The sequence below is a fragment of the Suricata suricatta genome, chromosome 3 (assembly GCF_006229205.1).
Source record: "Suricata suricatta isolate VVHF042 chromosome 3, meerkat_22Aug2017_6uvM2_HiC, whole genome shotgun sequence".
Taxonomy (NCBI): domain Eukaryota; kingdom Metazoa; phylum Chordata; class Mammalia; order Carnivora; family Herpestidae; genus Suricata; species Suricata suricatta.
The window spans coordinates 152,947,515-152,973,720 of NC_043702.1; the positions used below are offsets into that span (position 1 = coordinate 152,947,515).

At 34.3% G+C, this 26,206-nt stretch overlaps 1 long non-coding RNA gene across 1 annotated transcript in view; it reads right to left on the bottom strand.

Annotated features, from left to right (window-relative positions):
* LOC115286797 overlaps positions 1-15,715 on the bottom strand; it is an 80,925-nt gene extending 65,210 nt beyond the window's left edge. The window contains exon 1 of the long non-coding RNA XR_003906271.1: positions 15,597-15,715. This is a non-coding gene — a long non-coding RNA (uncharacterized LOC115286797). The remainder of the gene's footprint in view (positions 1-15,596) is intronic.
* Between the last annotated feature and the right edge of the window lie 10,491 nt (positions 15,716-26,206).

Genomic DNA, 26,206 nt, shown 5'->3' on the forward strand with positions numbered 1-26,206 from the left:
TTTTTGTTGTTGGTTTGATTTTTAACATCACCAACTCTCCTTCATTTTATTTTATTTTTATTTTTTATTTTTTTCAAAAATATTCTTCAACTCATGATTGAATCCATGAAGAAGGGAAGAGTGTTTCTAGGATGATTGTGAGCTAACCTAATGCTATTCTTTATATGTTTAGTTGATGTGAATACAATTCATTGCTTGCTAGCATAGTCAGTGACAGGGCATAATGGGTCTGTAATTTGGAGAATAATGCATTCCTAGATTCTGTTGAGGCAGAGAATCACATGTGAAAGAGAGCTGCTACTTGGATTTTTCCTTGTTTTTATGTGGGCTACTTGATCTTGGAAAAGCTCTCAGTAGAAAGAAGAGTTGGAGGTACTTCCAAATGCATGAGGACTGAGAGAGAAGCTATGGATGAGACTGAGTCAAGTTTGAAGAGCACATAGATATAAGGAGCATTGGGCACAGATCATACTGGATGAGCCTAAGAAGAGAACCTGGGAATCTCTCGCTATAGTGACTGAAAGTTCTTGCTGAATCTTCTCTCCATGCTCGGACATGCATTTGTATATCTTCTATGAAATTATTCTGTAGTGTTCCTAAATTTTGATGATATAAAACTGACTTAGCTGTACCATTGAATTATAAAAATTTAATATTTAAAATTAATCAATTTAGAAAGTCAGAAATAGTTCAACTTGATGTGAATTTTTCATTATCTTTATAATCTTAATTTATTCTTCAAATTAATTTGGTGTTTTCATAGTTTAGTAAAGATACCAGGCTCTTAACATTAGAATCCCTTTAAAATTCAAAACTGGATAAAACTGAACAAATATGTCTAAATATAGTTTTGTAGTCTCTGGAAAATGAGCAAAGAAAATTAAAAAAAGAAAAAAATTATATTGGTTTTCCTTCAAACATTCTGCCAATAGCATCTTAGGCCTTCTTACTAAATCTGCTTATTCATCAAACCATCAAACAATAGTGTTTTGACAGTTTCATGTCTCCCTTTCCCCTTTTCAGATTCATCAAGCATTCTTCAGAGCTCACCAATTATATAGTTTTATACCATGTCTATCAATGATTCCTGCATAAATATTTTAAACTGTACCTTTTTAGCTCCAGATCCTGATCTCCAATTGCCATATCTTTACCTGAATATATTACAAGGGCTTTCAAAAAATATTCAGATAATGTGGTCATTTTCATCAGCTACATACACAACTTTGTTCTCTGGCTTCCATGTCCTATTCAACCTCTTAGTTGTGTTCTGTGTCATGTGTGATACAGTTTGAGTCTGACTTGGTTTCTATATTCCATCTCTCTTCATGCAGCAGAAGATAACTCCATCCCGGCTCTCAATACCCACCGCTCCTAAAGTCCAGGCACTTATTTTATCTTGCCTGAATAACTGGCATTGCTTATATTTTCTCCTCCGTCCAATATTGCCTTCATTAATTCATCAAAACCATTCATAAGTTTTAGATGTTTGATGAAGACTTTCATTATTTTATTCTGTACTCTGTACATAAACCCAAGTCTATTGATTATATATCATTCTTATTTAATTTTTATCTGCTCATTTTGGCACATTGGGGACACATGACATGTATTAATCATTTCTAGTTTTATAAAATTTAACACTACCTATCTTATAAGAGATGAAGACATGTTATATACCATTTTTGGCTATATAAATATATATTTTTAAAATTGTTTATTTAAAATCAGTACTTTACACCATTATTAAATGATTGCTTTTTTTTGAAATAGAGCAAATCAGGCATAATGAGATTAGAAAAGAATAAATCTTATTAAAAATATACTGAATAGGTGTGCCTTGGTGGATCAGTCAGTTAAGCTTCCGATTTCGGCTCAGGTCAGATCTCACGTTCGTGGGTTCGAACCCCGCGTCAGGCTCTGTGCTGACAGCTAGCTCAGAGCCTGGAGCCTGCTTATGGTTCTGTGTCTCCTCTCTCTGCCCCTCCCCCTCTCATGCTCTGTCTCTCTCTGTATCAAAAATAAATAAAACATTTAAAATTTTTTTTTAGAAAATATACTGAATAAATTAGGCTGCTTTTAGCTGTTAAGGAGAGAACACAGCTCAGGATTGAGCAAAAGGAAATGTATTATTCAGAAAAAAAAAGACATTCAGAGGTGGGGATGAGTTTGAGTAGATTTTCTGTTGGTGTTAGCTTAATCCACAGTCTGGGGATAAGTGGCTGGGGCAGTTTAAGATATCATGTCCCTGTTGTTCCTCCTTACAGGGCAAAAATGGAAACTATGAGTTTGTATTGCTTTTCTCTTTTCTTTTCTTTTTTTTAAAAGTAGGCTTCAGGCCCAACGCAGGACACAATGCAGGGCCCTGAGATCAAGACCTGAGCTGATATAAAGAATCAGAAGCTTGGGGGTGCCTGGGTAGCTCAGATGGCTAAACGACCAACTTTGGCTCAGGTCATGATCTCCAGGTTTGCAAGTTCCAGCCCTGCATTGAGTTCAGAGCCTGGAGCCTGCTTCAGAGTCTGTGTCTCCTTTCTGTGTTCTCTTCAGATTCTGTGTCTTCTCCTCTGTGTTCCCTTCTCTCTCTCTCTGTCTCTCAAAAATAAATAAGCATTAAGAAAAATTTAAGAGTCAAAAGCTTAAACTACTAAACCACCCACGTGCCCCTCTATGACTTTTCTTTAGAGATGAGGAAAGAATTTTGATAACATCCTTAGACAATTTTCTGTTATTTCTCACTGGCCCCATTCTTAGCACCTGTAATTGTTAAAGAAAACAGATTGTTTGGATTGGAATATTAATAATCTAAATCCTGGAATTTATCTCCTGGATAAAGAGCAACAGGGCAGAATGGAAAGGGGAGGGTTGCATTCCCCAGGATCATGGGAGAATGTCTGAACATTAGATTTCCTTTAGTAAGTAATAAGTGGGAAATAAATGCAAGGGAAATGACCAATAGTGTTCTCTACACTTAAGAATTAATTATGCACTGAGCACAACACAACCAAGACTATACGTTTTTTATTGGTCCACCTTTATCTGGTAGAAGATACATTATTAACAGACTATAGAGGAGGAGTTAAATATGTACTATACTAGATTTTTCCCCCTCTTCATATTTTTTCTCTAAATTCAATCTTATATTACTCTCTCATTTTCCCTTTATGGAATACTAATTTTTAAGAATTGATTTCCTTTGAAGTTACAGAATCATTTGATTTTGAAATCTATGTAGTATGTTAAAAAACTTAAGTAACATGCTTTGGGTTTTCATGTACATTCTAACATTTTATTTCATGCTTCACACTTCCTAGATCCTGAGCTCTATATTTTTGGCTTTGTCTTTTCAATTAAGTAACTATTTAGAATTGCCCCACATTAGTGTATATAGGGATGGAGTTTAGAAAACAAAAGCTTAGAAAACACTGAATTTTTTAATGAAGACAATTCTGAAATGATTGTAGTGGTACTGGTTTTTATGTTTGATTGTGAGATAGAGTTTTATTGTCTCTGAGAATTAGTATCCACAGATAAAATGGTGTAGTTAGAAGTTGAGACAGGCTGACATTTTAACATTTTATACACAACAGTAGCATTTGCAACCAAAAGATGCAGCTCTATGGATATAATACCCATTTCATTTTATATTATTTTATTTTAGAAAGTAGAGTTATCTCCTCTGTTGCCAAATTAGTGGAAAATTCCATTATAAATAAAATTATGTTTATTGCTATAAAGTATGTGATACTTGTAGTTGCTATTTTAAAATTATTGAAAGTTTAATTATGACATTATTTTAATGGGGAAGAAATTTAGTGGATGATATGAATCATTTGGCTTTCCTGGAAAATTTTATATTTAAGTTAACTGTATTTCTCTATAATGCAAATTCAGCATTCTGTTATGTGCCCCATAAACTAAATGAAACCTAAATTACTGCATTTTGCAGAATTGGTACTTATAAAGTGATATCTAGGGAATTTCCTTTCTACATACCAAGCAAAATATAATATTAGTAATACTATAATTTATAGGTGATTTTGTCGGGCTGGAGATGAGTAAGTTTCATAAAAGTGTTAAGTAAGTTACTTCAAATAAAAAAAATAAAAAGGTATGTGAAAACCTTCATGTTCCCCTGCTCTACTGCTTCCCATTCTTATTTACCTAATTTTTATATTTCAACCAATAAATGAAACACTGGAGTGATGGTAGCAGAACTTAAGATACCCCTTTCAGAGGCTGTGTCCACAACCAGCTCTCTAGAAAGGTGGATGTTTAAAGTTTATAATTTGTTTTGTGAGAAAGCAGTAGGAGGGAGACCTACTGTGAGTGGGGGAGGGGTAGTGAGAAAATCCCAAGCAGGCTCCTTGCCTGTCAGTGTGGAGCCTGACGTGAGCCTCCGTCTCACCAATCCTGAGATTGCGACCTGAGCTGAAGTCAAGAATTGAATGCTTAACCAACTGAGCCACCCAGGCACCCGCAAAAGGTGGATATTTAGTCTTAACAATTCCAATTTCAGAAAACTTCCATACCACTTTGGAAAAGCTATTTTCTCTGGGGAAAAAAAAATAGCAATAAGGTAATGAAAATGACTATATAATGCAAATAGTAAAGAAATAGCGTTTTCTAATAATAGACTAAGTAGTCCTGAGGAGAATGGAGAGGTAGAATGACCCATCAGAGGTATCACTGGGCACAAAAATTATTATGCAGAAGTCACAAGTTCATCTGATTGGAAATATGGAAGTATATATCAATATCCCAACCTGAGTTTTCATGGATCAGAGAACCCCAGTTTAGTGACTACTAGAGTGTTTAAAGCAGTTCCTTTAAATTCAATTACAACTTTTAGTTTTCAGTTGCATGCCACCGTGGGCAACAGCTATTCTGGGCCAGATTCAGATTTGCAAGGCAGTTCCAAGATGGAATGCAACTTGTTTTTTTTTTTTTAAATGCACTAAATTACAAGGAATTCCAATAATCAAAAGATTGCCAAGAAGATGGTACTTGTGTCAGTTAAGGTACAATTAGAAGTTTGCACATGGAATATTTAATGTAAATAATTAAAACTAGTAAAACACTAAGTGGCAAAGGAGTACAATAAATGAAGAAAGTGGCTATTACCTCTGGGACTGAGGTAAAGTGAATAAGCAGGAAGTAAGTTCTTGGATGTCTTCTCCAAGCCCTCAATGCGAAGGTTCTGACCCAACTGTAGAGGGCAAACAGGAACCATAGTAATATACAGAACGCTGTTGACAAAGAAACTTGCCAGAGTTCTGGGCAAAAGAAGGATGCTGGGTGGTGGTGAAACTTGGCAGGAGGTGTATCAGTCTAAGCTGAGTCATAGAAATAGCTCACAGATGGTTAAGGAATTCACTGGGTAGTGCAGTAGTGTTGGAGCTGATTCACAAGGTGAATGTCCTAGATAGCCAAGAAATTCGTTGGAGGATGGACTGGAGTTGATCCATGGAAATGATTCACTAAGTGCTGAACAAACTTTCTGGAGAGTGTAAGTGGGCTAGAGCTAGTCAAAAGAAATGCCCCCTTACACCTGACCCAGAAGCTAAGGAATCCACTAGTGCATATAGGTGGGGTGGCAGTGCTCTGTTAGGACTCCTGAGGTGAGTGTCACTGGCCTCCTACACACCGGCTGGCAGCCATGCTGAGGAAGAAACAGTGCCCAAGATCAAGGAGAGAAGTCCCACCTCCTGCTCTAGTCTTGTGGCATCTCCACAGCATCTGCTATTGGCATAGCTTCTATTGCACTGTCTGGCAAAGGAGAATTGTTTTCAGGGGACAGCATCAGTATCACAAGAAGGGCAAAGAAGAACGGAGCTGAGAGGCAATAAATTGATAACAATGATAGTGCCTATTAATGAGGCTATCATGTTTAGTAATTTCTCTTCTACTTGGACTTAGGTTAGAAAAACCCTGTTACATTTTAGAGACTATGTCTTGAGTGTTTCTGTTTGGCCGGCAGCTTACGTGATGCTTCAGATTCTCAGGCTCACCCTCTTCTTGGCCTGTCAGCCCTTTCCCACCTGAGCCACCTGGTGGTGACTGATATTGAATAGGCCTGTTTGTTTCCCCAGCAAATCCTACAGAGACCAAGTTAACTTCTATAGAAGCATAGTGGTGGAGTGGGATAACCTATTCTTGGGATAAATTTTAAATAATAAAGGACAGCAAAAAAAAGGGAAGTAGAAAATTGATTACTCCATGTTTCCCTCCATTAGATTTTCCCAAGAATACTAGCTGGGTCTTTTTAAGCAAAGAATAGAGCTTGATAATAAATTATTTTCTCTCCATTATTCTTTGTAACATTTCATTTTAGCATCTCTCTCATTGCCTGGGCCTCATAAGCACCAATACATTAATACCAAATCTTTCCTATGAGTTTTTGTTTTCTTTAAAACTTTCTTGGTCTAATATTATCATTATTAGGAATAATTCAAGAGAATAGGTATTCAAGATAGTATATTGGATTTTTATCAAAAACCTGTTTGATACCAACAGGGACCTCATTCCTCTTGGTAAGTGAGGTTATGATCATCCTTGGCAAGAAGTAGCATAGTACTTTTTGAAGATTTTTCCTGTGATTAATTGGCATAGGAATATGTAGACATTAATATATTGGGATATCAAGCAGTTGTAACCTTAATATGAGGAAGAGCAATGATAATTATGAATACTGAGGACTTGGTTCACCTATTCTGATGTTATTTTAGACCTTACAATATCAATGTGATAAATTTAGGGCAGTGAATTTTGGTACCAGGGTACTTGAAAAGTCATTTGGTCCTCCAGTTCATTTGGAGGCTTAAGGAGATTGGATGATAAATTGAGTTTGGAACCAAGTTCTATAATCATGTTACTAAAATATATCTAATCACACTCATAGACATACAGATATACACATATGTGGATAATTAGAATCTGTCAACATATCTATCACTTTAAGAGCTAAGATTATCATTTCATATATTCCCTGAATCATGATTATGAATATAATAGGAGGAACAAAGTGAAGACCTAAGAAATACTTATCAACCCACCACTTTGTCCTTAAGACAAAAAATAGGAATGATGCTGTGTTCTTGAATGAATGCAGAAATTAGTGGCACTATCAAATATTTGAATGAATCAGGGTGGTATTTTCATTCAGTTCATTTTTCTGGCCACTTAATGGGACAAATAGATAATGAAGAAACTAGTGGACTATCAAAAACTTAAAAAAATCATAGCTTTTATTGAAACAACTCTGCTGCTGTGGCATGTTTACTGTTGCAGTAAACATATTGTTTACCATATTGCTTTAGGGCTATAATTCTCCTGTTTTTAATAAAATATTATCTGTAGGAAACTTGGCCATGATCATCTTCTGAAAAATAAAATTGTCCTCTCCATTAATAGTACATTTTGGTCAATGAGCCTTGAGTAGGTATAAAAGGAATGTGCAAACCAAATGAACAGGCAGGCAAGACCGCAGATCACTTAGGGTTGGTTTATATTCTCCCTAAATATACCCCAAATGATGGCCTATGACCCATAACCTATAATCAACTGAAGGAAGAAGAAAGGCCTTTCATCCAAATCTCATTTCCATTGGTAGATTGATACTTTTTGTTAGCATTCACTGGAAATGAGTTGCTGCCATATTATTGCCATATCAGGGTAGTTCTGAAGGATAGAGATGGAAGAAAATCTTTCCGGTAATGTTGCAATCAGTAACCTGGTAGTCTACTTTCTATAGAGTAAAATTATCCTGAAAATTACATTAACTAATTTGTGTACAGAGGTAAATATGGACAAAGACCAAATCTGAAATACTGGTGTCCAAGCAGGGGTATATAATATTTGTGTTAGTGAATGAAAAATATGTGAATCTTTGTTTCATGAAACTCAAGAGATAGCAACTATCACAAAGGAGATTTTTAACCACCAGGCGGAGAAGATGACACATACTATGGAAATTAGGTCGTTTCTTTCTTGTGCCATTTAAGTAATTTTACAGTGAGTCCATGGACAGGGTGGGCAGAATGACATGGATGAGGACTAGTTATTCTAGTGAAATGGAATCCTTCTCACCATGCCATATAGATCTTGACATCTGTAAACGTCCAACTTGCCAGGAAAAGAAGATGCTAAGTCCTTAATATTGCATAGGGAACCCTACCTGACAACTGAAGGATGGTCAGTTACATTAGACTCCTTGCACTTTGCAGGGTACATCTATTCATTTTTACCAAATTTAATACATACTCCAGGAAAAAGGGAGACACACACCTAGTGTGGTGTGTCTACTGCATCATTATCTGAGGGCTTAAGGAATACCTGATCTATGAATGGTATTAAAAACAATGTTGCTTCAGACCAAGAGGTACATTTTACAAATGCGCGCATGCACACACACACACACACACACACACACACACACACACAATTGGAGCAATAGACTCAGGGCATCATGGATATTATTGTATGCTCTATCTGGGAGAAATAACTAGACTAAATAACTAGAGTTAAAGGCATATGTCAGTTTTGGGGGAAATGTCTTATAGAGTTATGGTGCTGCATTGAACCATTTGCCAACACATGGTAGCTAGTTTAAATGGACCTTAGAGTCAAGAGATTTAAGTAGGATAAGATGTCTGACCATCACACCCACTGAGTCACTTGAAATTTTATTTCGCTTCACTGCAGGTTTGAGTTTTGCCAGAATAGATGTCCAAGTTTTTAAGGGGAAAATGCTTCTGCCAGGGGCACACTAATGGTGTGCTGAACTAGAAACTACAACTAACATCTGTCCATTTGCAGTTCCCTGTGCCAGTTGGTGTTGGTCAAGGGTACAGAAAATCTAGAATGCGTAGTGATGTGATGAAGGGAGTTTCAGAAGTTTTATTTTTTTAAATAAAATAATAAATGGAAACAAGATATAGTAGGAGGACACAATTGGATCTGAATACCACAAAGAATGAGCTGTATCAGGTACATCTTCTGCATTGCATCATATTTCCTAAACATTACCTGTTTCCTGGGCTCTTGGCCCATGCTCAAACCCAAACCAGGTCTATAGGCCTTCAAGGTTCCATCTCCTAAGGCCAATACCTAGAGTCTTTGGCTTCTTCAATGAATTCTGTACTCCTATATGGCACCATTTTTTAGAGTAGGGGGACCAAGATATCGTAAGAGTTGCCTAAGGGACCAGGCAACATACCATAGAAGGGTACAGTTAACTCCTTGTAGGGAAACTTTTGACTAATAGGGGAGGTAGCCATAGAGTGTCAACAGTGAATTTTCTTCTCTGGGCTCTCTTCTAATAGACTATCCCAAAGTGTTGAGTTCCTACAGTTACAATAGGGACTTCCCAGAGTCATATCATGTGGCTCAGTGACTAGTCATTGCTCTTCACACAGTGGCAGTCAGCTTAATAACTTAATAACCGTTCAATATCTACTTCTCATTCTTCCCTGCCTCATAGCACTTTCCCCTCACTCTCTCTGCCCTGGGTTTGCACCCAATTAGGTTTTACTACTCTAGGTTTTTCTCAGGTTTTGTTTCCTAGAGAACTTGAGTTAAGACACAAGAAAATATACTTGAATGTAAATTTTCTCAGTACATAAGAGCATTTGGATTTTTGTCATCCCCATCTCTAAGTAAGGTTAAATAATAGTGGAGTCTTTCATGGTCTTAAGATACATAATAAGTATAAATTCTATTTTTAAATTATAAAATTAAGTTAGCCATATTCTGTCTTTTAAAGAGCTATGTTTAAAAGTTTTGATGTTTTATTTTTATTTTTGAGAGGGAGAGAGAGACAGTGAGTGGGGTATGGACAGAGAGAGAGAGAGGGAGACAAAATCTGAAACAGGCTCCAGACTCTGAGCTCAAACTCGTGAACCTGAGTCAAAGTCTGATGCTCAAGAGACTGAGCCACCCAGGTGCCCTCTAAAGAGCTATATTTTTAAAATAGTAATTGAGGTAAATTTATCGGTGAGGTCAGCAGATGGTTGTAAAAACATTTGATAAAGCCAAACGTCTTCTGACAAAATGGTTTATACTTGCAATTAAATAAACACTGATTCTTTATAACAGATATAAAAAAATACAATTTCTCATATGCATTCATTAGTCTTGGAATTATATTGGAATATTAAATTTATTTTTAAATATTACAAGGAAGCTCTTCTCATTTCTTAATTTATCAACAGCAATCTCATTTTTATGCTAAACTCATATAGAATGAGTTTAACTTGAATGCAACTTAGAGTATAAAAATTCAGTGATATCTTATCCATCTAAAAATAAGCATAAAGCCTCTAGTTTTGCCTGGAACCCTGGCTATGCTGACTAAAATGTTATCACTTACTACTCGGGAAAGTATATCTCTTTAAAATACAATAAGTTGACCTGAATGAATAAATTGTATCATCCTAGTCTTATTTATTTACAAACTCTATTTTATTGGCTTAGGCCACACCCGCCCACCCATACACAAAACATGGATATGTGCAAATGGAATCCAGAGAACCATTAGTATTTGTCCTCTTCAGAGAAGTAGCCATTCTAATAATGGCACACAGCTCTTACGAAGCTATTGTCAATCATTGACAAAAGCAGTCTTTCACGTAAACATATCTTCCACATTCTACCACCCTAGTCCTGCATTAGATAAGATGAGTAAGAGTGTAATTCTCTGTTCTTGACCTTTATATGCGCTGTGAACTTTTAGAGAGAAAAGCTCTCGAAAATATATTTATTATCATCACCATTATTATTATTCACAAATGGTGTGACTGACAGCGCCATTTCCCAAGTTATTTTTTCTTTCAGTCATAAGTTCTCATTCTTGACCCAGAGGCAAAAATGTTATGCAAAGTGAGACAGTTAGAAGGGGAAGAGTACATCTTTCTGAATATAATAACTCTCCCACTGTAACATCTCAGGAAGCTACAAAGCTTTCTTTGTTATTGGAGGTGTCTCTGAGGGGATTATAAGTTACTGCATTTACTTAAGGAGGCAATAAGCAGACTGAAGGCTTTCCTGAATGTGTTATGACATTTTGGACACCTGTGACATGGGTATATTATTTATATTCAGGAGACTGGTATCTCACTATGGCAAAATAGTTTATGTAAAACCTGAACTTTCAAACGGTATTGTTGAATTCAGTAATTCTGCAACCTGAATTTTATTTAATAATAAAATCCTAAAATCAGAGAATCTTCGTGTCTGAGGGTTATTCTTCGTAGTCTTTTGCTTCCTAACTTGCTATGTCATTTTGCATTAGCTTTCGCTGATTTTTCAATGGCAGTGAGGTGACTGTTTCAAATGAAAACCACTCCTTTTAGAATGTGTTTAGAGAGGGATTTGCCTACATAAAGCAAAGAGAAATACTTGGGAAACACTAATATAAACATGACATGCCATGAATTCAGCGCAACTAGAGAAAGCATTTTAATAATCTGAAATGTAGATTATTTTAAAGCGTTTCAATCATTCCCAGGGCATCCAGCAATTAAAGCTAATGTAAAAATACTGCCAAGTAGAAATCCTGCAAAACCCTATTTAATGCACAAATAAAGCTCATTTTTAATTGCAATTGGTATGCGAAAGGTTGCTTCTATTTTAATTAAAAAGAGATTGTTTCCTTAAGTAGAACATTTCCTCCCTCATATCTTATTTACATTATTAATTTTCTTGCCAATTAAAAAAAACATAGAGATAAACTTGAGTCCAGTACTTTTCTGAATCAGCATTAAATCAATTTAAATTTATCCATTGTAAACAGCTTAAAACATTAACTTATTTTTATGGGTTATGAGCCCATTTTCAGGTGCTATAATTGATTAAATTTGTATGCATGATTTAAGCATAAGTTATATACATTTGAATGGTTTATGAACTATGCAAAACAATGTAACAAAAATTTATAAAAATGTTATTGTTTCAAGCCATGAAATTCAGGGATGAGATATTTGTTCAAACATGTTTTTCCTTTTAATGTAAATGTATACAACCTCAGAAAGATGAGGGCTTCACTGTGCAAAAGATTCCTAAGGAATTTATGTGAAATCATTTGCTTTTTCTTTATATTGTATGATATTTATCCATGGGCATTATCTAAACAGCTGTGTATTATATTTCTCATTAGAAAATATTTTTAAAAGTCAATGCATTCTTTTAATTAAAGCCTAATCTCACATGCTGTTTATTAAAGTTCTTTATTTGTTTGTTTTAAGACAGTATATGTTGTTTTGAGACCTAAAGAAAAAATATTCTGCACCCTTTTATTCTCAGAATTTCTTTTCCAAATATTTGCATGAACTCTTATTGTGCCAGTTTTATGTGATCAGTTTTGTCACTTAAGATAATGTGCATAGTTTTATTACATCAAATGAAAGACCTCATTGTTATGAATTATGTGTAATTAAACTGTCACCTACTCAAAATTTTTAGTCTTAATTACAACTACAAGAGGCATTGTAAAAATCGTCTAGGAACATATTCTCTAATGTACATAATTATTTTCTTAGACAAGAATTCCAAATTATATACAAATTATAATACACAATTATTGTACTGTAGTGGGATTTATTTTTAATACAGTATTTCTCTGCAACCATAGTAACTTAAATGGAGATCTATAGAGAACATGACATTTTGCACAATATTTTTAATTTGCTTTTTGACAAGTTCATAAGTTATATTAATGTATCTAATATAGATTTCATTTGCAATTACAAATGACTTTAGAATTTTTACATCCTTTCTATCCCAATTTAGCATTTGTATTGATTATTTTGTGACCCTTCTTTTATTTCCTTCATCCATCACCCACTATATGTATAAAAATTATACCTTATATATTAACATAGTATCCTTATATACTACAGCATATATTTCCCCATACTTTTTAATTTAAAAGTTTAAATTTAAGTTTAATTTATGAACTTATATAGATCTGCCTTTAAGATCTATGTTCTTGATAGTGTTTGTGAAAGCTTTACCACATCCCCAAATTAAATAAATATTATCAATTTCCTTTTAGTATGTATATGAATTATTTTATATGTAAACATTTATTTTATCTGAAATCATTTAGAGCATTTTATAATAAAATAATTGAATTCCATTGTTGTCTCCAAGTGTCCATTTGTTCACACATCAAGTATCAGATGGTATATGTACCATTCACCATTATGAAAATAAATTTGTTTCAGAAATCTTTGACAATGACTTGTCAGTGTATATTTGCTACTGATTCATAGTATTCTCATTATAGTCACTCTATCATATACTTTAAACTTTTGTGGAGAGAAGCTTATCTCATTACTTTTTATGTTGATATTTTTTCTGGTCTATTGTGAAAATTTTTTTTTTTTGATATCTAAGGATACTTTAAGTGTTAATTGATGTTTCACTGAGATTATTGCTGTGAATAAATTGATTATATACCTGGAGAAAATTGTCATCACTCTATCTGCAAGCAATTTTAATTCAAACTACCAAAAACAAGAACCAAAATAGATTCAATTTCCGTCTCTAGCAATGTGAAATTGATCTAAAATTTTTATTTCATTTTCAGAATCATGCCTTGCCTTAACAAATGAATGACAAAGTTTCCCATCTGCTTATTTTTAAGACAGATGAAACTAATTATTTTGACCTTATCAAGTCGATTCTAATTTTATATTTTAGCCATACATGTACATAGAATCTTTATTTCCATATATTTGTGATTAAATGCTCAGATTTGTGAGGCAAAATGAGATGATATTTGACAAATACATAGATCTGTGTAATTACCATCCTTAAAAGTAAATATTTCCATATCCTCAGAAAGTTCCTGAATGCTTTTGCAGTCAACACCCTCCCAACCCTGGGGCTTTTCTTGAATTTCATGGTATGAAAGAATTCCACGTGTGCTCTGTGTGCCTACTTTAACTCATATACTGTAGGATTATACCATGATGCTGTGTGCCATTAGCTGTCTTCATTTTTATTTCTGAACGGTACTCCATTCTATATATTTTCCAAAATATGTGTATTTATTCTATTGACAGACATTTCGAATATTTACAGCTTGAGTTATTGTGAATAAAACTGCTACAAGCTTTAATATATAATTTTTTGGAGATGTAAGTTCTATTTCTCTTGGGAAAATTATGTAATAGTGAAATTTCCATTATTTTTTTTAGCTGCCAAACTCTTTTTCCTTAGTGGCTGTGCTGTTTTATATTCCCTCTGCTCCATACAAGAGTTCCAATCGCCCTATACATTTGTCAACACCTGATGTTGCACTTGTTAACATGTTGCATCCTGGTGGCTATGTAGTAATTGTACACAAAAGCAGTAGCTTCTATTTCTCTGATGCCTAATCATTTTGAACATAAATTCATGTATACATACTAGCCATTCATATATTTTTAAGGGTCCCTTGAGATCTATTGTGCTTATTTTCATTTGGGTTCGGTTTTCTTGATATTGCTGTTAGTTATATAACCCACACACCACACACACATACACGTGCACATATAACTTACATGTATATATATGTATATATGCGTGTGTGTGTGTGTGTGTGTGTGTGTGTGTGTGCATATAAAATTTCTTCTAGTTTGTGTGGTCTTTTCAATTTCTTAGTGCTAACATTTTAAGAGCAAACTATTTTAAGAAATAGATTTTTAATTTTTATTCTCACTGTTAAGCAACTTTTGCATCTATCTAAAAAATTGCTTACACCAAACTCATAAAAATGTTCTCAATATATTTTGTTCCAAAATTTCATATTTGTATCTTTTACATTTTAGTTCAGATCCATTTTAAATTAAGTCTATCTAAGCTTTGAGGCTGTAGCAGAGGTTTATTTTGTTTTTTTCTCTCATGTGTCTATCCTGGGGCTCACAATGCAAATATACAAAGAAGGGCATGCCTGGCCAAAGAGGCTTTGACTGCAATCCCCTGAGAGACTGTGAGGATCAGCTGTGCACTAAGTGTGGTTGGGGAGGGCCGCTTTCCTCCGCGTGGCCTGCCAGCCTGTGCTATTTGTAATCGCCTGTTATTGGACCTGACAGATCTCACACACATAGGTTTTCAACCCGGAAGCAAACTCCCCAGTGGCTTGTCTAATTCCTAAAATAAATGACTTTGGCATTTAGGAGATCACCTCACTCCACACGTCCATATCTTTAATGTCCTTGAGCGCTGCACAATCCCTGTTGAACTGTGTTCTCCCCACACCGTAGCATGCACTTAGTGCTGGGACCCTGGTGTCGTGCCCTTCCCACCCGCACTGCCACTCTCAGCAAGGAGGGGCAAGAGTCACACATACTCATCGGACCCTACCTTTCCCTTTCCTATCCTAATAGTAAACGCCCTGCGCTTTATGATCTAATTGCTTCAGCAGCTATGTATGCCAATATCCGCCCCACTCGCTCAGTGGTGATGTTATGAGTTTGGGTTCTATCGCCTTTGTTCTCTGAGCAAGTATCTGAGAAATTTTGGATGGTGGAGAACCAGCATGAAGATAAGCCTACTCTGTGTGTTCTTCTTTTCTTAAGGATTGAAGTCCTCTGAGGGTTTTTGTTCAGTACCTGACGACTGTTGTACTTTGATGTTATGATTCTGCAGCTCCATGATGGGAAACAGGATCACCCATTCATCGCTGACTAGTAATTAAGGTCTTCCTTTGCTGGGATTATATTTTTGCACCGATTTTGCCTTATATTTTTCAAAATCATGTAATCTGAAGGACAAAGAAAACAATGTTATACAGTAATAGACAAATCATTGAATTTTGTTATTTCTTAAGAAATATAAAAAATTATGTATTCTTATTCAGGGGTAAATAATTAACATAAAATTGAAAGTATAACCACTAAATTTGCAAATGGTAAAATAGAATAATGATAAATTTGTTCTAGCAAAATCAAACAGGTAATTGCCCTGGCCAAGAAATAAAATGGATGAATAAAAAATAATATAGTTGATATTTTAAAATAAAAAAAGATGAAGTACTAAAAAACTAATTAATAAATTTAGTTGGTAAATGGATTTTTTAGAGAAACTAGTCTCATGTTTTACCAATAATTATGTAACAAAACCCAAAATATTCATATTCATAGACAAAAGGGAGCTTTTGAAGAGTTTGTGGTATCATATTTTCAGTAAATATGATTAATTCAAAACTGGCAGACATAAACTAAGAGAAATTCAGGTAACTAACAAAAATAATTTTGTGAAAATTTAAGTCTTTACCTGAAAATATTTTAGTAAAATGGCTCTTGATAAACTGATTTTGAATATATATAATTTTCTTTATTTATATGTGAACTCATATTTTCTCCTTTTCTAAGAGTTGGTTTTGAAAATTTATAACTTTCTAGTAAATATTGCATCTATTTTTGTTACTTATTGGCACACAAATTAGGTGTTTATCTATGATTTGTCTTTAGATCTGTGGTTGTGCAAAACTCATATTTTATGTTATGTAAATATTTATATTTGTTTTCTTTTTGCTCGGTTAGCCTCTCCACAGTTTAGTTTTTTTCATAAGCTTTCTATAGTTTTCAGTGTATAGATTTTTTCACTTCTTTGGTTAGGCTCATTCCCAGGCATTTTGTGAGTTTTGGTGCAATTATAAATAGAATCAATTCCTTGAATTCTCTTTCTGCTGCTCATTATTGGTATATAGAAATGCAACCAATTGGTTGGTACATTGGTTTTATATCCTGTGACTTTGCTGAATTTATGTATCAGTTCGGCAGCTCTTTGGTGGCATCTTTTGGGATTTCCACATAGAGTATAATAGCATCTGCAAAGAGTGAAATTTTGACTTCCTCCTTACTAATTTGGGTGACTTTTATTTCTTTGTGTCTAACTTTTGAGGCTAGAGCACCCAACACTTGTTGAATATCAATGGTGAGAGTGGACATTCTTGTTGTGTTTTTGAACTTAGGCGTGAAAGCTCTCTGTTTTTCCCTTTAAGGATGATATTAGTGGCAGGTCTTTTGTAAATGGTCTTTAAGATCTTGAAGTATGATTCTTCTTTCCTACTTTCTTGAGGGGGTGTTTCAAGAAAGGATGCTGTTTTGTCAAATTCTTTTTCTGAGTCTATTGAGAGGATCATGTGGTTCTTATCCTTTTTTAAAAATTAATGTGATGTATACCATTCATTGATTTGTGGATATTTTTATTCTTAATATTTTTTATTTGTTTGTAGTTTTGGGACAGAGAGAGAGAAAAAGAGAGAGAGAGAGGGAGAGAGAGAGAGAATTTGAAGCAGGCTCCAGGCTCTGAACTGTCAGCCCAGAGCCTGATAATGGGTTTCAAACCCATGAACTGTGAGATCATGAATTGAGCCAAAGTCAGATGCTTAACTGACTGAACCACCCAGGTGGCCCAATTTATTTTTATTCTTAAATTTGGGGTTTTTAAAAATAATCTTTCTTTGCAGTTATCTGCTATGGTTTTACTCCAATGCCATTGTATTCTGAAAATTTAGCCTATAAAAATGCTGTTTTTATTTATTAAGATTTTATTTATTTAATAATATGTGAACTATTTTTTAAATGTTCCCGGAACATAAGAAAAGACTTCCTTCCCTTGCAGAGAAATGCAGATATTCAAAAATATATTAAGGAAGAGAGACAAAGAGATCTATGTAAATATACACACATATTATTAAAACTGTTGATAACTTTATTTTTATTTAGCTTCCCAGAACAAAGTTGAAAGAAGAATAAAGCATTCTGAGTACAGTTATGTGTTTCTCTCTCTCTCTCTCTCTTATTTTCATCTGTGATTATTATAAATTTATCTCAACTACAGATTAAAAAATTTCATCTTCATAAAAATTCACTCATATTGCACTTGAAGCTTATTTGTCCACTAATAAGATATATTTGAATTATTTTAAGTTTATTTATTTTTGAGACAGAGATATTAAGAGTGGGGGAAGGGCAACGAGAGAGAGAGAGAGAGAGAGAGAGAGAGGGAGAGAGAGAGAGAGAGAGCGAGCGCCTCTCAAGCAGGCTCCCCACCACCAGCACAGAGCCTGATGCAGGGCTTGAATTCACAAAACCATGAGATCATGACCTGAGCTGAAACCAAGTCAGGTGCCTAACCAATTGAGCCACTCAGGTACCCCTGAATTTGTTTTTAGTGGTATTTATGGAGCAGATGCATTCTCTTTGGTTTCCTTTTGTATGATACCTTTCTAAATTTTTGTTTTATCTTTAGGTATTTCCTGTGCATCTCCATTCTTTTAATATTTCGTTTTCTCCATTATTATGCTACAATGATAATGCTTAGTATTTTATTTCAAGTAGCACTTACTTTGTCAGTTTTAAGGCTGAATTAGCAACTGTAGGATTTCGGATTATTTAAGATGTGCAATTACATAGTTTTACTTCAAAATTTCCAAATTCTTCCCCAAGCAATTCTGAATCACTCTAAACATAACCAGGAGTTCTAGATTGAGATTATCCCTATTGTGTTAGATAGTTTCCTCATATATTATCTTCTTTTGTTGTTGTTCTTTATGTTTTGTTTGTTTGTTGTTGTTGTTGTTTGCTTATTTGTTTTTACATGTGCCAACTGCTTCAAAACTGATTTCATAGCATTCATTTAGAACAAGGCTGTTTTTCTGTGACACTATTAGCATTCGGGGCCAGATAATTCTTTATCATAGAAAGCTGTCTTGGGCATTGTAGAATATTTTGCAACCTCCCTCTACTTGTAACAATAAAAAATGTCAGCAGACTCTGCCAATGGTCCTCTGGAGGTAATAGCACCACAGCTTAAGACTTGGTCTTTATTTTAGTTAATTTTAGCTGTTAACTACTTTTGCGATTATCAATTCCGTTTTCTATAATCCATGTTTCAAGTCAGTTTAGTATTATTTTCCGGAGGGAGCTTATTGGATATATGCCCTGCACTTTGTTTATCTAGTAATATTTTTCTGTTACATTTATTCATGAACATTAATTTGTCAGGGTGTACAATTTAAGGGGTAAACTTGTGTAATTGTTTACAGTCATATAATCACAACGGAGCCTTTTTTCTCATCATAAAATTTTCTACTTCCCCATTGCACCCTCCCATGACCCCAGACATTCTTTGGTCTCTTGATCTGCCTTCAGTCACTGTAATATTGTTTTTATAGAACTGCATGTATTTGGAATTGTAAAGGATACTATCTTTGTGCTTGGCTCTTCACTTGCAATACTATTATGAAATTCATTCATGTTGTCACATGTATTAATGTTGTATTTCCTTTTATTTCTGAGTATATTCCATTGTACGGCTCTGCTACCAGTTGTTTATGCATTTACCACTTATGAGTATGTATGACTGATTCCTTATTTTGGCTATGACCTGTCCACATCTTTGGGTGGGCAGATGAGTTCATTTCTCTCGGGTAAATACCTAGGAGGGGAATTTCTGGAAATATCGTAAACAAATATTTACTTTATATCACCATACTGCATCCATCATACCTATACAATATACCATCACCTGCATTCACATTTAATCCACAAATTTCCAATTAGTTCATATGCTCACCCATGGTTGGTAAGTATACTAGTATCTCATTATTTTTTTCATTTGCATTTTTATCACAAATATTGATATAAAGCATATTTGCAATACTTGTTAGCCATTTATATACACATATTTTTAATTTGAAGTATATGTTCAAATAGTATATTTTTAATTTATTTTAATGTTTATTTTTGAGACAGAAAGACAGAAAGACAGAGTATGAGTGAAGGAGGAGTAGAGAGAGGGAGACACAGAATCTGAAGCAAGCTCCAGGCTCTGAGCTGTAAGCAAAGAGCATGATGCAGGGTTCAAACCCATGAACTGCAAGATCATGACCTAAGCAGAAGTCAGCACTCAGCCAACTGAGCTACCCAGGCACCCCTCAAGTAGTATATTTTAAAAATTAGATTATCTTCTTATCATTGAGTTGTAAAACTTCTGATATATTCTGGATTTAAGCTCTTTTTTTTGATATATGTTTTCAAAAAATTTTTCCAAGTGTACTTGCCTTCTTAATAATGTCTTTCATTGTGTGAAATACTTTAATTCCTTGAATTCCTTTTTACTATTTTTTCTATTGTAATTGGATTGCTTATTTTGCTGTCTTTGAGAAATCTTTGTTTAACTCAATATTATAAAGATTTTCTTCTGTAGTCTTCAAAATAGGAACTCTTTCGCACATCTGGGTGGCTCAGTCACTTGAGCATCTGACTTCAGCTCAGGTCATGTCCTAACAGTTTGTGAATCTGAGCCCCATGTTGGGCTCTGTGCTGACAGCTCGGAGCCAGGAGCCTGCTTCAGATTCTGTGTCTCCCTCCTTCTCTGTTTCTCCCCTGCTCATGCTCTGTCTCTCAACAATAAATAAACAGTAAAAACAAAAACAAAAACAAAAACGAACTCCTTTATTGCTTATTAGCCTGGACTGATGATCAAAGCTGGGACCTATTGTTGGTGTGAGGACTTCATTCTACTTCTCCATAAATCCAATTTTTTTAAATAAAATATGTGTATAGTGTATCTGATTAATTTGCTCACCCAATGCCATAGTGTTTTTTTCTTGGATACAGAAGAATATTAGTTAAGGATAGAGCCATGGACTACAGACCTAACTATAGAATTCAAGTTTTAGGCTTCCTTTACACTGGTGTGAACATAATATGAAAGCAAGATTTTAAAAAATGACTTTTTCAATTGCAGGCAGGTAAATACAAGAAAGAGATTCAAGAATCAAAAGATCAGCACTATGCTGGAGTAGCAACTTCCTTTCTGGATTCAAATGTCAAATGTTGGTTCTCTATTATGGGTGAAGAAAGGATGGATAAAAGAGGAATTCATCTCCCCTGGTTAGTTCTCCAAGAGGGAAGCATGTGTGTTTTTCCAGCCCATATTCTACTGTATTGCAGAAGTAACAGGAAGGAGTTGCTTATGGATTTGGTACATAGTGTTCAAATTTACTGTGTGCTTAATTAAGTTTTATTTCTTTTTAAAATTGTATTAATTTGGATTACCTGGCTTAGCTAGAAGTACTGAATCACCACTTTTTGGGGGGCCTGACCAATTTATTTAGGATGTTAATGGAACAGTGTCTTCTCTGCAATTTGTTTGTTGTCTAAACCAAGTGAAGCCTAGACCAACTATACCATGTACAAAGCATGACTGCCCTGCAATTTCTACTGATATTAGCATTAGCAACATGTATGTTTATGTGTTTTACAAGTACCTACGACTCTTGAGCTATTATATTTTGAATTATTCTGGTCCTAAGAATATTAGCTTATATTTTAATAAAATGGGAAACTCAAGCAGAAAAGCTAAGTTATTTTTTGACTGTTGTTTTTCAAGTTAGTGCTTTCATTGCTTATGTGGAAAATCTTTTGGAGAGGACTGTTGAGTGTGTTTTTGTCGTGTCTGTATTCTCAGGTTATGCCGATATATTCAACCAACTTCCGACAATTAGATTACGAACTTGAGAGAGAATCCGTAGTGTTTCCGTGTATAACCATAGAAGTTGAAATCACAAAGAGGTGAATGGCATTGCCAACTGACAAGAATGTAAAAAAGAGTAGAATATTTGTGCAAATTTATATATTTGGGGAAATGCAAATAAGTACTGCAAGAAAATGAAATATAAAAAGTAGATTTAGAAGTGAGAGAAAAATTGGGTATGTACACTGTATTGGAATATAGGTGTGAAGCATTAGGAGACAGAGAGAGAGAGAAATGCTGTTAATCTGGACAATGAGGGCAAATGAAAAAATGTTGTGTATAAACTTTGATTCATATTGGTAATTGGAAGTAGATTATTGTATGTTGTTGAATGTCCTGAAAAGAATTAAACTATGATATAGTGAATAATATTATTGCATGCAGGTTTTCTCTATAATAAAGATTTAAATAATTATTAGCTTTGTTTATGTCAGAAAATTTCAGACAGTTTTCAAATTGTATATTATAAAAATTTTTGTGCTCATGGTTGACAAAGACTCAGAATCTGGGGAGCTATAAACAATGGGTAACATATGTGTCTGTGGTTATGTTTGCTTTCACAGAGGAAGACCTTATGCAATGTTTTCATCCCATTTTTGCTCTCAATATAAAGTAGCTCTTGACCACATTGAAGCTGATCACCTTGTCTTGCTCATGGTTGGGCTGGCTTCAAATCCTTTCCACAAATAAGTTTTAAGCTCTGGTCTTTCTGCTGACATTTTCATACATTGCCATCATACAGCAGATGGCTGAGGATTCTAATCAAGAGATTTTGTACAAATCAACAAAAATCTCTGGCCAGAATCTGTAGTTATTGAGGGGAAAAAAAAACCCATCCAGAACCATATGTTCCAGTATCCTGCATAAAACTCCAATAGGAAGTTTGCACATCATTTAATCATCCTGTTCCATATAACAGTATAATCCTTCACTGTGTCAGCGGCTCAGTGCTTAATGCAGCTAGCATCAGCCTCCTTTGCATTAAGAACAGCATAGGTTTTTAAATACAGCATCCTCTCTCTCTCTTCCTGCCGACTATGGTTCAATATGCCCATAGTGACATACCATAACATATAGATATGGTTTTCAAGTTTTATCTCTTACTTGGATTGGAGATAATAAAGCTCAGCTTGCATTATTTTCAAAGCATAGAATACAGTATATTTTTAATGAGCAAATGCATGATTCGGGTCAAACTCTAATGTGAGCTGATTTGAAGACAATTAGTTTTTCTTATAGTCAAGATTAGGGTCTAAGCATTATATTAGAAGAATCCAACAGCAGCTTTAAATGAATTTGACTTTGTGAGCAATAGACTAGAATGCAGCTAAAACATAAATCTATGATTATAGCTTAATTTGCATGTAATTTTATGTAATTGCTGCAGTGCTGAGATGGAGTTATTATATAGCAAATTGTATGTGATAGTTTATGTATGCTCAAATAGCTCCAGCACTTTTTTAAATGACCTTTAATAGAAGTCAATTTCAAAGCATTTATACATTGAAACTTGCATTTGAACCTGTTTTCCTCCTACATATCTTAACAACAAAGCATAAATTAACTACATAGTATCAAAGGCATACATAAATTTCAATCTATCCATAATCTAAATTTATAACCCAGTGATTTCCTAGAAGTTGCATCATGATTTAGTTCTTGTAAATAGATGATGCTTTCCCATAAAGACAATTATAAAATTGCAAGAGTTTGCATTGCTCACACATTTCTCTATATAAAATTATACATAAGATCAATAATATGCTCTTAAAGATGCAGCAACTATAGCTTTTGCAGGTATCTGGAATTGTGAAATTTGGTATAAGTCCCAGGAAATAGACATACATATATTAGAAACTTTACTTATACAATGTTTCCAATATCCTTTAATAATATGCATAAAAGAAAACTGCTATACTTCTATCATAAATTTGATCCTTCAGAGTACACATGTTATGATAAATAGAAGCATGCAACTGGGGCATGTGGGTGGCTCAGTCGGTTGAGTGTCCAGCTTTAGCTTGGGTCATGATCTCGCAGTTCGTGGGTTCAAGCCCTGCATCAGGCTCTGTGCTGACAGCTAGCTCAAAGTCCAGAACCTGCTTCAGATTCAGTGTCTCCCTCTCTCTCTGACCCTCCCCTGTCCATGCTCTCTCTCTCTCTCTTTCTCTCTTCCTCTCTCTTTCTCTCTCAAGTATAAATAAAACATTAAAAATATATATTAAAAATATATATGCATGCAACTAATTCTCCTACAGAAGCCTTTTATAACATGATTTGCCCATGTAAAAATAAATGCTGTTCAAGGAAGTTTGAAATGATTCCCATTTTCCTATGTTCTCCTACATGGAAGAAGCTTTCAGCTTAAGTTAATCTAAAGACATTCAATAAATATTTTATGATTAGTCATAATGGCTTCACTCCTGTCTCCCTCCCCCATATTTACAGGTGAAGAAAAGTCTTAGGTATTTTTGTTCCAAATCCACCTTTATTTAGTTAAAACTTTTAAGGATACTGTTAATACAAATATAGGTCTTATGTGTACAACTGTTGTTAAAAAATATATGATATATTTCTTTTTATTTATCTTATATATTTCTTTACATAGCTTTCTATATGCATACTTATAAACAATAAACACATCACTAAGTTATTCAGAAACTTTCAAGATATAATCTTTCTTCACTCACTCACACACACACACACAAAATTGAAAAGATCATATTGCATTCTCCATCAGACACAACTGAGAAAAGTGATAAAAAGTAAAGGTAAATTGAGATATGTATTAATTAGACATCAATAAAGAATGGAGAGAGAGAGAGACGTAAAGAGCAATAATCATACGTTGCAAGCATTACTCTCCTATGAGCTGAAATCCTCCATTTTCTCTAAGAGTCATATAGTTGGAGCAGTGCAGCATTCACTAAGAATTTCTAATATACCTCAGTAATGCCTCATCTTTTGTTTAAGCAGATGCAAGAATCAGTAGATATTAAGGAAAAATCTTTCACTTGAAAAGCCAACAGCAAATCAACAGACAGAAAAAATAACTTGATAAAAGCAGAAAAGGACTGAAAGGGAGGTGAACACTGGGGGTGAAACAATGGGATTATTAAACTTGTCAGACCTTATGTCATGTACCAAAAATATAGGGGATAAAAAAATGATATTGAGAAAAAGAACAGAGAATGAGAGATACCTTTGAATTGAACATGTTATAAAAATTATAATTTAACCAGAGGTTTGGAAAATAAACTTGTGCCCCATTGCTCAGAAAATAAAGGGGAAAAAGAAGAAAAAAGGAAAAAACATTGGAGAAATTATATTTTAAAACTTAGGTTATTAGTCAGTAAATCCAATGTCTTAAAATAATTGCCAGATGGACAGAATTGATAATACCAAGGAGATAAGCTTATGAAAATATTTTAGAAATGGACAGAATTTAAGGATTAAAATTACTATATTAAAATATTCTATCAAATGAAAAGTAGAATGGAAGAAAATAAATTTTCACAAAGGTATAGTGTTGTAATATTTTGATAATATTACAATATGTTGTAATATTTTAAATGCTAGGGAAGAAAAGATGAGTCACTAAATAAAATATCCATCCATACATGTCTCAAAAACGTTGCTATGTTCGAAAGAAATTAATATTATTAACAATTAATCTATAACCATCAGCGTAAACCAGAACTGTTCAGGCAAACCAAGGTGATCCATCACCCTATATATTAAATACCGATAGTTTCCTGTCTCACATTCAGGTCCTTCCGCCATTTTGAGTTAATTTTTGTGTATGGCATAAGAAAGTGGTCTAGTTTCATTCTTCTGCATGTTGCTGTCCAGTTCTCCCAGCACCACCTGCTAAAGAGGCTGTCTTTTTTTCCATCGGATACTCATTCCTGCTTTGTCAAAAATTAATTGGCCATACATTTGTGGGCCCAGTTGTGGGTTCTCTATTCTATTCCATTGGTCTATGTGTCTGTTTTTGTGCCAATACCATACTGTCTTGATGATGACAGCTTTGTAGTAGAAGCTAAAGTCTGGGATTGTGATGCCTCCCGTTTTGGTTTTCTTCTTCAATATGACTTTGGCTATTCGGGGTCTTTTGTGGTTCCATATGAATTTGAGGATAGCTTATTCTAGCTTTGAGAAGAATGCTGGTGCAATTTTGATGGAGATTGCATTGAATGAGTATATTGCTTTGGGTAGTAATGACCTTTTCACAATGTTTATTCTTCTGATCCACGAGCATGGAATGTTTTTCCATTTCTTGGTGTTTTCTTTAATCTCTTTCATAAGTTTTCTATAGTTTTCATCATATAGGTCTTTTACATCCTTGGTTAGGTTTATTCCTAGGTATTTTATGGTTTTTAATGCAACTGTGAATGGGATCAGTTTCTTGATTTCTCTTTCTGCTGCTTCATTATTGGTGTATAGGAATGCAAACAATTTCTGTACATTGATTTTGTATCCTGCAACTTTACTGAATTCATTGATCAGTTCTAGAAGGTTTCTGATGGAGTCGATTGGGTTATCCATGTAGAGTATCATGTCATCTGCAAAAAGTGAAATTTTGACTTCTTCTTTGCCAATTCTGATGCCTTTTATTTCCTTTTGTTGTCTGATTGCTGATGCTAGGACTTCCAGCACTATGTTAAACAAC